This window comes from Corvus hawaiiensis, chromosome 1, assembly GCF_020740725.1.
Source record: "Corvus hawaiiensis isolate bCorHaw1 chromosome 1, bCorHaw1.pri.cur, whole genome shotgun sequence".
In the NCBI taxonomy this organism is placed as follows: domain Eukaryota; kingdom Metazoa; phylum Chordata; class Aves; order Passeriformes; family Corvidae; genus Corvus; species Corvus hawaiiensis.
This window is the reverse complement of record NC_063213.1, coordinates 65,107,572-65,121,607: the sequence shown is the minus strand read 5'-3', so window position 1 is coordinate 65,121,607 and position 14,036 is coordinate 65,107,572. Positions and strand designations below refer to the sequence as shown.

General features: G+C 41.0%; 1 long non-coding RNA gene across 2 annotated transcripts; it reads right to left on the bottom strand.

Annotated features, from left to right (window-relative positions):
• Nucleotides 1-38: 38 nt before the first annotated feature.
• Nucleotides 39-10,181, bottom strand: LOC125328319. Of its 2 annotated transcripts, XR_007204650.1 has the most exons (3): nucleotides 9,828-10,181; nucleotides 9,060-9,192; nucleotides 39-2,654 (listed from the first exon to the last, which is right to left on the bottom strand). It is a non-coding gene; the product is annotated as an uncharacterized LOC125328319 (long non-coding RNA). The 2 variants fall into 2 exon arrangements; XR_007204649.1 differs by lacking the exon at nucleotides 39-2,654 and having other exon boundaries at nucleotides 8,064-9,192.
• Between the last annotated feature and the right edge of the window lie 3,855 nt (nucleotides 10,182-14,036).

Here is a 14,036-nt window from a genome sequence, read left to right as displayed (position 1 = left end):
TGGAAACAACAAAGACCTCTGATTATATTGCACACCAGTCATTCTTCCTAGTGCTTTATTTCAGTAAATAATTGTGGTCTTCAGAACATTCACTACACTGTCAATTAAATGCATCTGGAATATCTCTATATATCAACATATACATATACTTACACGCACATTTTATTTGCTAACACTATTATTAGAGTGCCTGGGCCCTGAACCCCCATGATTTGTTATGTAGGGCTGAAAATAAAAGTAATTCTTTATCTGTTAACCTAGTGAGACCATCAGGTTGGTCAGTGAGACATTTCTGCTGAAGTTCCATAATGCCATAGCTCCATGAAAGCATTCAGCTAATAACATTAGGCACGGCTTTGTCTGCTAATCTGTGCACTTCCACCAACCACATCCCATTACAGAGAGGAGGAGAATGTCTAACCTCTGCTCTGCTCAGTGTCTGTTACATGGGTGATAGTTTGGCTTTGTCTAGGGATGCATGAAGTAGGTATTACACTCATGTTCCAACAGATCACAGTGTGAGAAACTTGGAAACTTCATCATCTTCTCACTCTTCTTGCTGATCTACAATCTTTATCTAGGATAAGTTCTTAAATTGTGAATTTCTGCTAATAGTTTCCTAACTGGGAAGCTTCCACCACCTCTCTCCTGATAGTGCCCCCATTATAACAGATTTCATCATAGGATTCTTTTTTCCCCCTGAAACCTATTAATATTGCCATATTCCAAAGTCCCTTTTGTTACAGTATCTGAGCTCTAAGCCACATGATCTTCTATGATCTTCTAACTATGATAATGTCCTTATTCCCAATTAAATCACCAAATATCGACCACCAGGGGTAGTTTCTGATGGGAGTATTTTTCCCTTTAAAGGGTGGTGGAAGAGGTGACACAGAATTTCAGCAATCCAGCAAACAAAATTCAAAGCTTGTGGAACTGTAAATTTAAGACACATTGCCTGTCTGTAGGAAAATAATAGGCGTGTCAGGTGAAGCAGGGGTGAATGATGAGTGAAGCCAGAAGGTTGAATGCATCCATAGAAGTTACAATGAGTGTGTCATATTGGTAGGAGAACACGAGGAAAAGGTATGTTAGAAAAAAACCCAAGGGAAAGGGTTTATGAATACCAAGTCATGAGTGCTATACTGAATAGTGCTGTCCAGTGCTAGAACAGGTCAGAAGGTAGAACGAGGCTGGTGCCTGGCATGAACTGAAGTTGTCCTATGATGCTGTGATGGAGGCAGCGCTGATGCCAGAGGCTGAACCTGCAAAATCACAAAGCTCTCACACCCACCACATGACACATTCAGGGTTAGAACAATGATTCTTAATGTTGACAACAAGCAAGGCAGTTGTGCCAGGGAGGGAATAAATCAGGATTTGCAGACTAGCTAAAGTTTAGAAATTGGAGTGTGAAACACCTGACTCTCATACTTACCTGCCCTGGTCACAGGCAACTAAGAGACAGACATTTAACAAATCTCCAAAATCCCATTGATGTTCTGTGTGGCGTAACAGCTGAATGACTGTCTACAAAGCACACTCTGTGCGTCTTTAAAATGTTGTACACCCACCCCACCACAATACCCAATGGGAAAACCAGTGCTTGGAGCTGTCTGCTGAGCCATATACACATAGCCTGGACTGATACAGCCACATAACTCATTACTTGTTTGTGTTTTGTATGCAAAACAAGAAGTCCTGGTACAAAGAATATTGTTGAGAAAAAATTCTCAACCAGTCTGAACTGGTGAAGCACTGCTAAAAACAGTGAAATTAAACCAAACTTCATCGGGTTTCATCTGACCAGCAGTCAAATAAGCTGCAAAAAAACTAAGGAAACAGAAATATGGGGATGGTGGTGAAAGACAGCCACTAAACCCTTGCCAGTTATTATTACAAGGGATTAAACTGGCAGTCGACAAGCTGTATGCCAGACATCAGCCTCATAGAACACTGCACATCTCTTAGCAGAAGTAGGTTAGTAGAAAAGTAATGTGGATACATGAATAGAAATGCAGAGAAGAGCTCATTCAAACACACTTCAGCCCCTTAGTCCTTAGTGAGAAACTGATGACATGAATACTGTAGTACTGCAGCTCTGGATTCAGGAATAGCCATGTCAGTGGCCCTGTGCACTCTCAGCCCTCCAGAAGAGTGACTCGCACTTTCCTGTCAGAGAGCTGGAAGGTTCTAATTTATGGCCAGAAAATACCACATCCTCATTTGTTAAGTTCAACCCAACCCAATTTTTTTTTTTTAAGGACTTAGTCCTTCTTGTATTGCTTGTACTGGGGAAACTGAGTTTGCAAGAAAATCTGCTTTCACCTCACTGCTGAAGCAATTAGAGTCCAAAATATTCCCTTGACTACTTTTTCATTAAGAGAAAAAGAGAAGTTTCAGTGTTCCTCACCACTCACCCAGGGGTATGTCTGCTAATCACAGCATGAGCAAAGAAGAGAGAGAACTGCTCCACAGAACTGTCCTCTCCTTTCCTTTGGAGGTATCTGGGGCACAAAGGCACGTAGAGAAAAAGCAGATGAATTAAATTTGTACTCCATCTTCTTCTCACAGCATCTTTTGCTAGGGATGTGGAGGAGTTCTTCTTGTGACTTGGACAATCAGATTCGAGCTCAAGACTTTCTTTGCAAGGGCTAAAGAGAGGATTTAGGAGGAAAGATGGAATTTAGTCAGAGGCCATCGCATTTATGCACTGTCCTCTCTCTGGATAGACAGTGTATTGCCAGTCTCACCCATACTGCGCTCATTAGTTGTGTTATAGGAGAATGTAGCTTGTTTACTAGCTCAACCATGTTTTCTGATCCAAAGATATCATGTTGCTGTCAAGTATTTTTAGTCTGAGCTTCTTACTATCCAGTTTACTTTGCAGTCTTGGTTTCTTCAACTAAAAATAGCCCCAATACAACAATAGCTTTTAGGTGGTTCCACTTGTTGGATTAGATGTGATTTGTTAAAAAAAAAATAGCAGCATGTGATGGTTGTTCGGTGCCTTCATTCCAGAAGGACCTTGGAGAGATTTACTACCCTGAGCTGAGTCTCACCACCTGCTGCTGTGGTACAGACAGCACTCCTCTGTAACACAGCATTCCTCCTCTTCAAGGACTGTCAGACCACATTATCTTTGCTGGTTCAGAGATATTTCTTTTCCTGTCGTGGTTGGTTTTTTCTGTTTGTTGGTTTGGTTTTTTTCTTCTTTTTTTTTTTTTTTCTTTTTTGGTAGGTAGAAACGAGGTAAGTTAGAATTTGGCCCAAACACTAAAGTGGAATAACCCTCCATCTGCAGAAGATCGTGGAGGCCTTCTTCACACCCTGCCAAAAGGTCAGGATCTCTGTAGTATGATCCCTTGGTAAGGTGACACACTGCTCCCATCTTCCTGTGATATGCAAGCAGAAGTGACTCAGAAGGGAGGAGCTCTGCCTGCACTGAGTCACTATTGCTTTCTATATTTATCCTACAGATTTGAAAGTCAAATTCTGTCAAAAATTTACCTGTAAGTTTAACCTGTAAGATTCTAGCCCCAAGGGCTACAGCTTCAAAACTATGCAGCAGGTTGTTTTTTTGTTGTTTTGTTTTGCAGTACAAGTGGAAGTTTGAGCATGTTACCACTTGAGTAGCGGGAGTTTCGTCAGTGTAGCATCTACATACTCATTGCTGCAACCCAGTAAGGTAATGTGGGGTTTCTAAGCATTCTTACAGCCTTTATTGTCCTCAGTTGGAAAAGGCATGACTTTTGCCCTTAAAAAGAAGTAAAAAAACCCAACCAACCAAACTCAGGCTTTGTCATGAGAATAAAAATAGTACTGTTTGGCTGGTTTGTCATGTTTGTCCCTTAGTCTTAAGTTTCACAGTTCATATAAGGTGTGAGGTTATGAAGTAGGACACAGAAAGCACGCTGTGCTCCAATGCCTCCATTTTCACCTCTAGAAAGGACCTTTGCTGGCAAAATACAGCCGTGAGTGTGTTAACAGTGCTGTAGAAAAGATACTACATTGTCCTATGGTTAGCCATGTACAAGGATCAAATTGGATTTAATTCTACCATAGAATTCTTGTGGCTTTTAAAAATGGACCCAGTCAACACAAAACAGTTAAAATTTCTATTAACTGCATATAAGGATCAGGTATAGTGCTTGGATTTTTTAAGACACAAAATGTAGACTGTATTTTGTGACCTAAGATAAGCATCCTGCCTATCATTTGTCAAAGTCTGTTATTTTCACTGAGGTTTATCAGTTTTTAAAAATTAGAGTCTGAGCAATAAATTTTCTGAGATTTGCTCAATTTACCAAGATCTATCATGGAGTACAACAAAGTGACATAAAGAGAATCAGCTCACTTGCTGACCTGATACTGCACATTGTCTTTTCACTGGGAGCTGCAAGTATCTTGCCATGCACTGTTTCCCTAGGGCATTTGGGAAAAGGTAAGAATATTGCATCTGCTGCAGGCGAGTGCCTGGGACCTCAGTGGAGCTGTGCAAAACTGACCTGCTGTCTGATCTGTACATATTCTACCATTTGAATAAGGCTAGACTAGGCAGGATTGCCTCACTTCAAAGCACATCAGTCATTTAGGGGCCTAAAATGAAATATCATTAAATCAGAATTAGGAGAAATTGCATTCCTGCACATTGGTTTTACTATGCTGTCTCGCTGTCTACTCTCATACACAGATTGTCATGCATTCCATATTAAAAGCAGGTCTATTAAATGAAATAATGAGACACCAACACCTTTGTATTAAAGTATATTTTTTTAAGCTCCCTGGGAAAATTCGTGGTCATTTCAGTCTATCAGCTATTTTCTTGGTACTTATTTTTCTCTTTTCATCTTTGAAACTCAATAAGGAAATAAAATACCAACATAAATAAATGAAGAAGAAGGTTTCTCAACACCAATAAGCTAGACAAAAGAAACAGAACACTAGAGAATGTTTATTTATTCATGACATCTTCATGAATACCATACTTTGGAGGGAATGGGAGATTTTTGTCCATGCTTGACTCTCAAGCGTGTTAACAGGTTTTATTAAAATGGAGGGGTGGAGGGGAGGCAGCTGGCTTGAAAAAAATAGAGACCCTAAATGCAACCCGATTAGAAGTTCATGAGAAATACTAGTGAGTAAGAAGAATCATTTAAATTTGATATTATATGCAGAGGATAGGAAAATATTTTCATAGTCTTATTTAAATGGAGGAAATATTTATGAAAGGATGCATAGTTGTGTGGTGGAAATACAGTTGGTTCTGGAGGATTTGTTTTGTTCTCTTCCCTGTTCTGTAAAAGCATCCTTTGTAAGTTAACTAGTTTTGTCTATGCTGTCATCCTAATAGGCATCTTCTGAAACATGTGAAAAGGTCCTTAGAAAATAACAGAGTTCCTTTTAGTGAGTTCAGTACATGCACAAGTGTTTTCAAGATGTCTGAGTATCTCTGCGGTTGAGATCCATCCTGCCTGTCTCTCTCTGTGACTGTTTTGAGTTAGCATGTAGCACAGGGAGTTCTGGCTTGGGGAGTCTCTGTACTGCTGTGACTCTGGATGCATCAAGAAAACAGTCCTAAAAGTGAAATTCAGGAATTACATGATAGTTTTCTCATCTCACTAAGAATTGACAGCAAAGTATGAGAAGATAGAATCAGGGAAAAATACCTCCTTGGACTAGCAAGGATATAAATTAAAATTTTGGATCAGTCTCCAAGACGTGAAATTTCTCAGAGCCCCATCTTTGCAATATATTGTGTAACTTCTCTTACCACAGAAGCTTAGGGACTCAGGTGGTGTCTAGCAACCTTAACGTCTATGTGTAGCACAGCCACGCCTCACCTCAGATCAGATTCAAGAAAACAGTCACTAGAGTCTGTTTGCTGTTTGTATGGTCTAACGTCATTTCAAGTTATCTGATAGCAGTTCTTAAAATGCTGGCAGTTTCCATGCTCTTAGGCAAATGAGGCTTAGAAGAATTAACATATATATATGGTCAGTGACACAATACAGAGCAATATGCAAGCTTGTCACTAAGTGGTTTTTCTGTAAATATTTTTCTGTCCTCAGGATTCCTTTGCATTTATTTACATTTTCATTATTCTTTTTGAAACAGCATGTGCATTAGAAAACAAATGTCAGATAACCCTACATTGCAGTTGTCACCCCCCATTAACAAACAGCCACATTGAGAGTGGGGGTACCCTCTCAATGCAGACAAAAAGGACCTCAGATTTTCATTAATTCCTCACCCATGCACAGGGGGACATGAAGACATTCTTTAATATAGGACAAATCTAGTAGCATTTAATTTTACTAGGAATGTTTGCTTTAAGACACTGTATTAGTAAAGAAGATAAAATTATGCCAAAAATCCAGCTGCATGTTCCCAGAGAAGCCTGGGCTAATGCGCTGGTACTGCTGCCGTGGGTGCTAATGTGGGTGAGAGGTCATCAGTTTCCTTTGCTCTCTTTGCTGTGCCTAGAACGTGAGTTGTGTCAGGAGGGGCTTGAAAGCCAAAGATCAGAGGGAAAGTAGTAATGTAAGCTCCAAGTATTTTGTTGGTGATTTTCTAAATACCTTATTTCAGCTATAGCTCCTTTGCTAGCATGAATTTCCTGCATTGATGAAAGAGAAGAAAAACAAACACCAAAGTTTGCAAGTCAGAGGCTCATGGAGCATATCCTTTGCTCCAGCATCTCTGTATGAAGTTGCTGCTGTTTTGGTTGCGTGAAGGGTGTGGCTTGAACTTTACAAACCTAATGCCTCTCTTGCATAAATAGATTTCTCTTCTCCAAAATATCACATGATAATTATGATAAATAAATAAGTGAATAAATCTACATTGGAGAGTGACCTCAGTCTAAAACCTCTTGTCTGAGTTGGCACAGGTAACTGTGAAGAGGTATTTAAAGATGAATATTAACAATTTAACCACTGATGTAAGATTGGCAAGGTCAGGCACACTGGGAGTTACAAAGGCTGATTTCATAAGGAGCCATGATTTATATTGGTGTCTAAAAAGGCTGTCAGCTCCCACTGAACCTTCAGCCTTGAGCAGGGCAATCAGAAGCATGGGTACTCTTTTGCCTCTTGCCCCAGTGCTAACACAGATTCTTGCACAGCTGACAAGACAATGAACAAACTTTTCTGACAGTCATGGCATGGAAAAGATCACTTCTCTCTACCAAAGAACTGTTTTTGTGAAAGCTGTACAGTCTTAATCTCTGAGGACTGACCTCCTTTGCTGCATTTGATTGACACTGCCAATGGATTTGCTGGTTTTTAAGCAAAGGAAAAAACAGCTGGACTGACTACATACCTTTGAGGACACTGTTTATAAAAAAACCCAGGAATGTAAAACCAGAGAGGAAATATACACCTCTCCTGGAAATGCCCTCTCATATGGCAATGGACAAGATTGGTGTTTGAAACTATTTTTGAAATGTTGTTTTATGTACTCAAGGGGAAAAAAAAAAAAAGAGCAAGCAAACTCAAACAATTCCTTGGTGTCTTTAAGCTCCACCAAAGTGCAGATAAGTTCACAAAGCTCTGAGATATCTACAACCTATCAAAGACTCAATCCACAAAGCATGAAATTTGCAAAACTCCAAGGAGGCTGTGGCCATGTTGGCAAGTTCAGAGACTATGCACAGACATGACCTGGACATTTCCAGCATGTACTGCATGTAGGGCCTAACTTTTGTGATTGATATGGCCAGAAGAATATTTTGCAGGTGGGGTCTGGTGAAGTGTGAGCACCTTTTATTTTCTGTTTTTGTTTAATATGGACACAGGAGTGAGCCAGCACTGCCTGTTGGAAACAGCTATTTGGTTTGTGGCTTCATTTCTTTCTAACCTTGCTTTCAGCTGCTGTTGGTGGTGAAGGGATCACTTTAATATCTGAATTCAGAGTTGGAGCCTCTGAAATTTCTCAGTGTAGCAGAGGCTCACTCTGTACCAGGGAGGCCGGAGGGCAGTCAGAAAGTGGGAAAACAATTGATTCCCTTTTCAAGTTCCTAATAATTTTTTAACTAGTGTAAAATACTTCTGAAAAGGGACTTTTGTCTAAAATACTTCCATTTATTGTTTTACTCTGTAAGAACACATTTAATACAAACAGGCAAACAAGAAAAGCCTGACAACTTTTGCCATTGTTAGGAACATGGGGACGCCATTGCTGATTAGAAGCAAAACTACATCCAGAAAATATTTGTTGCCATAGTGACCATATTTCGATGAGTCCTTTTTCTGCTGTACAGATCTGATTTAATTATTTCAGATATTTATAAATAGCTTCCCATGGGGCCAAAACTAACGGCTACAAAGTAAAGTTGCACAGACATTGGATGTGCAGCTCAGTATGGTCAGATGGAGACCCCAATTCAGCAAAGCAGTCAGTGCGAGCACGTGGTTTTAGGCACTGCATCTCTTTCCAAAGAACTGCACGTGTGCTTAAAATCATACATGTGCTGAAATAGTCTGCTGCAGCTCACAGCAGATAGTGAACATTTCTATTTTAAACTGTGTGGTTTGTTTTGATTTAACTTTCATAAACTTCAGTAGAAATAAGTCCTTAAGTAGTTACATCATTAGTCATACCAGGAGTGGCCATTTGCTCACTCGGCTGTGAGCATTAGAGAAAATATGGGCATATACATCTTTCATGGTTTCATGTTCCTTTCACTAATCTCCAGCCTCTGTGAATCGTCCTCTGCAGCTCTCTTCTCCTTATTTTTGTTTATACTAGTGCCAGGGAAATGGTTGAAACACATGCATTTTACAATTGCCTAAAAGGGAATTTTTCTGTAAGTGTGCAAGTTGAGTATGCAGTATGTGTAATCTCCAATAGTTCATGTCCCTTCAGGAGGAAATTCTCTTGAAAGCTTCATCATACTCAGGTGCCAAAAGTCTTGCAGCTACTCTTCATTGTTTGCTTAGAATATGAATTCCACATCCTTTGACCTTGTATTGTCTCAGGTGCTAATTCTGCCTTTTAAGTGCAATCACAGTCAGTTTGTGTGAGAAAGAGGAAAGAGAAAAAGGTTAAACATTTACCTTTCCTGCTGCTTTTCAGAGGTTTCATCCCCTCCAGTAAAGCATGGCATATGCAACTGGTTCTCTCCACATTTGGCACATCACAGGGCATTAGCATGCAGTCCAGCAAAAGGATAGCAAGGGACAGCTGAACCTGGAGGAACAGAAACAGAAAATTCCAGAAGCAGCTTAAAAATTAAACTGACACAAATCGCCATCTGCGAAGACAAATAATCAGAAAACTAGTTAATGCCTCTAACATCATCTTTATCCATACTCCTTCCACATATTTTCAGAACATAGTTTGTATCAGACATTTGACACCTTTCCGAGCCTTCTGCACTCAGACTTTCCTAAAATATGCAAATTTGCATTGCAAATCTGTTTTTGTCAGAATCCAGGTGCCATCTTTGCAAAAAAAGTCAGGTTTGGTTTTTAGTTTTTAATGCTCCTCAGCTTCCCTGGGTGCCAGCTACACTTCCTCCCTCCAGAAATTACATGGTCTTTGCAATTTTTTTAGACTTACGAGGAGTCAGACTCCAGGTCCCTCAGAATACATATAAAGAGAGGACAAGATCTTCAGAATTCATTCTTTCACCTGCTCTGTTAATCCACAGGAAACAGTCAAGATATCCTGAGACAGTATCTGAAGACATCCCATGGCAACACCTGGTCTGCAACATCCCTCTTGAAGCTGTGCTGCTGGACAGGAGAAAGGTCTCTTCCTGTGACATTTATTTTGGAATATTCATCAGCTAAGGACGCCTGGTATCTACTTTCTGCACTTACCATGCGTATTTGTGGGCAGCTTGCCCTGTGTTTTACCCCGCTGAAATAGTCTAGGATGTGTTACTATGGTCCTCTTCCAGGAGTGGCTTTTCAGGAGGAACAGCAGTCTTCCCAGAGCTGGGGTCAAGGCTAGAAAGGAGTGCCACAGCTCTCAGTGTTCTGGTCCTTCTGTCTCATGAGATCAAGGGCAACAGTGTCTCCTACAGCAGTAGATTTCCTGGGATAATTAGTTGATAATTGTGAGCATTTCTGTTCAGCAGTCCTCACTGTAGTTTTGTCTCAGTACAACTGCATTGAACTTAGTGGGGGATTGTTCAAATAAATAGGAAGTGTCTCAGATTTTAACCCAGTAAGTTCCTGTTTTAGAGCAGTGATGTCATGACAAAGAGATGCTTTTGTTCTGATGCATATTTAGCAGAGGTTTGGAACTTTTACATCCCAAACATATGCAATTAGTGTGGAAAGGAAAAGCCCTCTTCTATGCATCTCACAACACCTCTGGGTGAGGAAGGGCCATTTTGTGTCAGAAGCTGAAATAGGCAGAATCAAGTAAAGGAGGCAGGGAGAGGCATTCCTCTGCCTTGGCAAAACCAGAAAAGGAGATGGGGGAGAACCCCTCGGAGGAGGACTCAGACAAGCACAGAAGGATTAGTCTGTGATATACTGTACAAGGTAACCAGAGCTGAGCCTGGCAACAGGCAGCCCTGTGAAGCACGGCCCCAGTGCTCTGTGTGCAAGGGGCTGTTGTCCATCAGCTCCAGCATGACCCTGCGCAGGCTGTTATCACAGCTGTTGGAAACTGTTATGTCAGTGTACCCTTTCAGTCTCCTCAGGAATAGAAGATGCTGTGCTCTTTTGGATTTCTTAATGCCCTGCTTAGTCTGGATCACAAGTTAGTGAGACATTGATAATTTTAACCATGTACTATACAAGCCTATTTGTTTGTATTCCTGGGATGTGGTTTTTGTTTCCGGCAAGTATTTCCAAAGGAAGTTTGTGCAGAAAGGAGCTGGAATAATTTCTCTTTCCTTACACCTTTATCTTTTTCTGCTAAACATTTTTTTAAAAGAAACTTCTCTGTATGAAGTTTCCTTTCGGCACTGTGTAATATTTTTTCCCAATAATTTTGTAAGGGACAGTGTCAGTTTGGGTTTTACCTTCATTAAAAATGCACTACAATTTGTGCTCTCAACTTTCACAAATACACTGTAATGCCAACTTTACAATTGTATTCCCTGCTTTTCTTTCCCTGCTGCTGCTTGATTTTCAGAGAGAAACAGAGAAGCTAAATATTTATACAAGGGAAATTGTATTTACATAATCAATACAGGGAAAAAACAGAGAAATAATTCCACCTCTGCTCTTTAAGTTTCAGTAATGCTGCACATAGGCTGTTTCAAAAAGAAGTTGTACCCTTGTCCCAGCTTCAGCAGACATCCCTTTAACTGCTTGTACTCCTTTTAGCCTCCTTTGCATAAAAGAAAAACTCTCATTGTGTCTCAGAAATTCAATATGATATGGAAACCAGATAGGTTGGGTTGGTTTTTTTTTTTAAATAAATGTCTTCTGCCCAACTTTAGTATGGCAAGGAAATTTGATTATCACTTGTTGACAGGTATGCAGGTCATGTCAAGTGTTTCTGACATGTCTATTTTAAGTTAAGCCACAATTTGTATTTTGATTATGACAGAGTAAAAATACTTGGACAACAGTCTTTGCCTGTGAATGAAAATTGCAACATGCAAGTTGTGGTCAGACAGGCTTCTGTTGGGGAGATGAGGCTTTGATTGGGTCACTGCCCAGAGGTGCTAATTAAAAATAAGGAAAGAAACAAAACTCCATACCACCCCCACTCTCTTTGAAACAGGAAAACATCAGAGCAACACAGGAGAAATAACATGAAATGACTTGTGAGAGGCAACTGGAGATTTTCTGCTTGCCCATTTTGGTCAAGTGATAAAGTATCCATCTCCTCCTGCTTAACTGTTTCATTCCACAAGCCTGCATTTCTGCAGCATTGCAAGATGTTTTAAGAGTGAAATACCCTCTGGGTCCTGGCTCTTTTGGCTCACAGCAATGACTAACTCAGTCAGAGTCAGCAGCTGACACCGAGAAGGAAGCTGGTGTGAAGTCAGGAGCAGGGGTCCTAACTGGCTTGCCAGCATGCTGGAATCAGTTGTCCCTTAGATGCCTTTGGGACTCAGTAGCAATAGGATCACTGCACAGCCCTCTGCAAGCCCCACGTCTGAAACTATGGGTTGTGTCTCTGTGTGGGGTCTGTAATGTTAGGAGCAAAATAAAGAGCCTGGTTAGAGGCCATTTATCTATGCCAATATCTGGGGACACAGGCTCACAAGAAGTGGAGTCCCAGCTTGGCTAACAAGGGCTCTAGACTTGAGAGTAGTCCTCAATAGAACAAACTTTAAGTGTTGCTTTCCAAGCAGTTGTCATGCAAAGTCTGGAAGCAGGGACTGTGTTGGTCAGCATTCAGCTCTCTCTTTGGAAGCAGACTGGTTCTTGGAAGAAAAAAGTTGTCAGAGGATGTGAATGTTTCTGAAGAGGGGGTTGCTGAAATTTTGCTGGATTCAGTGTCTGTTTGGTCTTTATCCAGCTCTGAGCTCAAAGGCAACACTTGTGATAATACATTTTCTTCACCATAGAGACAAATGCACCTCCTGAGGGAAAAAACACTTGCTTTGACATTTCAGCCTGGGAAACCTGTCCTTGACACATGCACAGGCCCTGATGCATGGTGTCTTGGCTTCGCATGCTTACGGCTGTCTGGGAGGTTGGCACCGTCCCTGTTCAAAGGCAATGGCATGCCAGCACTGCGGTGGCGAGGTCCCCAGTGGAGATGTTTGCACTGGCAAGGCAGCAGAGCATGGCAAATGCCATCTCTATCACAGGAGAGGAAGTTCTCTGCATTAGCCATGGCGCTGTGCACTTGCTCACCCGTGGTAACGTATTTATGTTAGCAAAAGCTCCAATGAGACAGGGGAGAAAAGAAATGGAGCTTATGTTATGTTGTGGCTGCCAGCAGTCACAAACTGCACTGTGGCAGGAAGCTGAGTGTAAGAATCAACTGTTTTCAGACTTTTTCTAGGAGCTGTACTCTTGATTTGCAGAGCTGCCAAAGACCCGCAGTGCTTATGCTTTCAGCTGGATGGGGGAGTCATTCTGGAAATCTGTCCAAGAGATTTAAAATCAAGCCCCTGGATAGTAACAGCACTGCATGACTAAATACTGGTGTCCAAAGGAATAGATAGCACAGAAAAAGTGACTGGGCACAGAGGTGACCAGGCTGGAACATAAATCATTAATATGAGAGAAAAGGTGAAGCACAAATAAGGGGAATATTCGTATTCTACAGTATTGCTCCTGTGGTTCTGCAGCCATAGTCACCGTTTCATAACACTGGCTGGCCAAGGCTCTGTAAAAACTCAACCCAAACAAATGTACTCTTGGCTTCAGTGGTGAGGCTCTGATAGTTTTGGAGAGTTCAATAGAGCCAGCTTTACTGCCTGTTTGTGTTTCTTCACCACTGTAGTTCTTCTTCAGCAGAATAAGTGCTTACTGACTATCTGATTATAGAGTTGAGGTTATAGGCCCATAAAACTAGAGGACACTAAGAGATAATCTCTACGTGTGACAGCAAGATGAGCAATCACATCCAAACACAAACTATGCCATTAGTATCACTTACTTTTAAAGCACCATTATCCCTGCATTTTTCTCTCTCATTAACAATTAGTCATTCAGACTCTTGAGAACTTTAATATGATAATCCCTACAAGCTCATCAGGCAAATCTCACACGGTCGCGATGTTCCATGCAAGATTTATAAGATGGAACTGGCTGGATGCGAATGTGGGAGTAACGGTCCATAAGCAAATGTGACATAAAAAGAAGTCAGCCAGGAATGCTCCCTACTGAACTCAGAAAGCCTTGCTGGAGTGGGAGATGCTGTTATTTCAAAATGACTTTCATCTATCGGGGTGGAAGGGAGTCATTTTATAATAGGAGAAGAAGCAACTGCATAATGTCCATGGTATTTACACACTGGTCAGTGAAAGTCAGCCCCTGGTTTTGAAATTGTGTAGCTGTATGCATTTTCTATTTGAATGCTCTGTTAGGAGAGCCTGTGCTCCTCCACTCCCTCCCCCTTCTTTCCCTTCTTTTCAGCAAAAAGAGACCTCACCAACAAAGAGA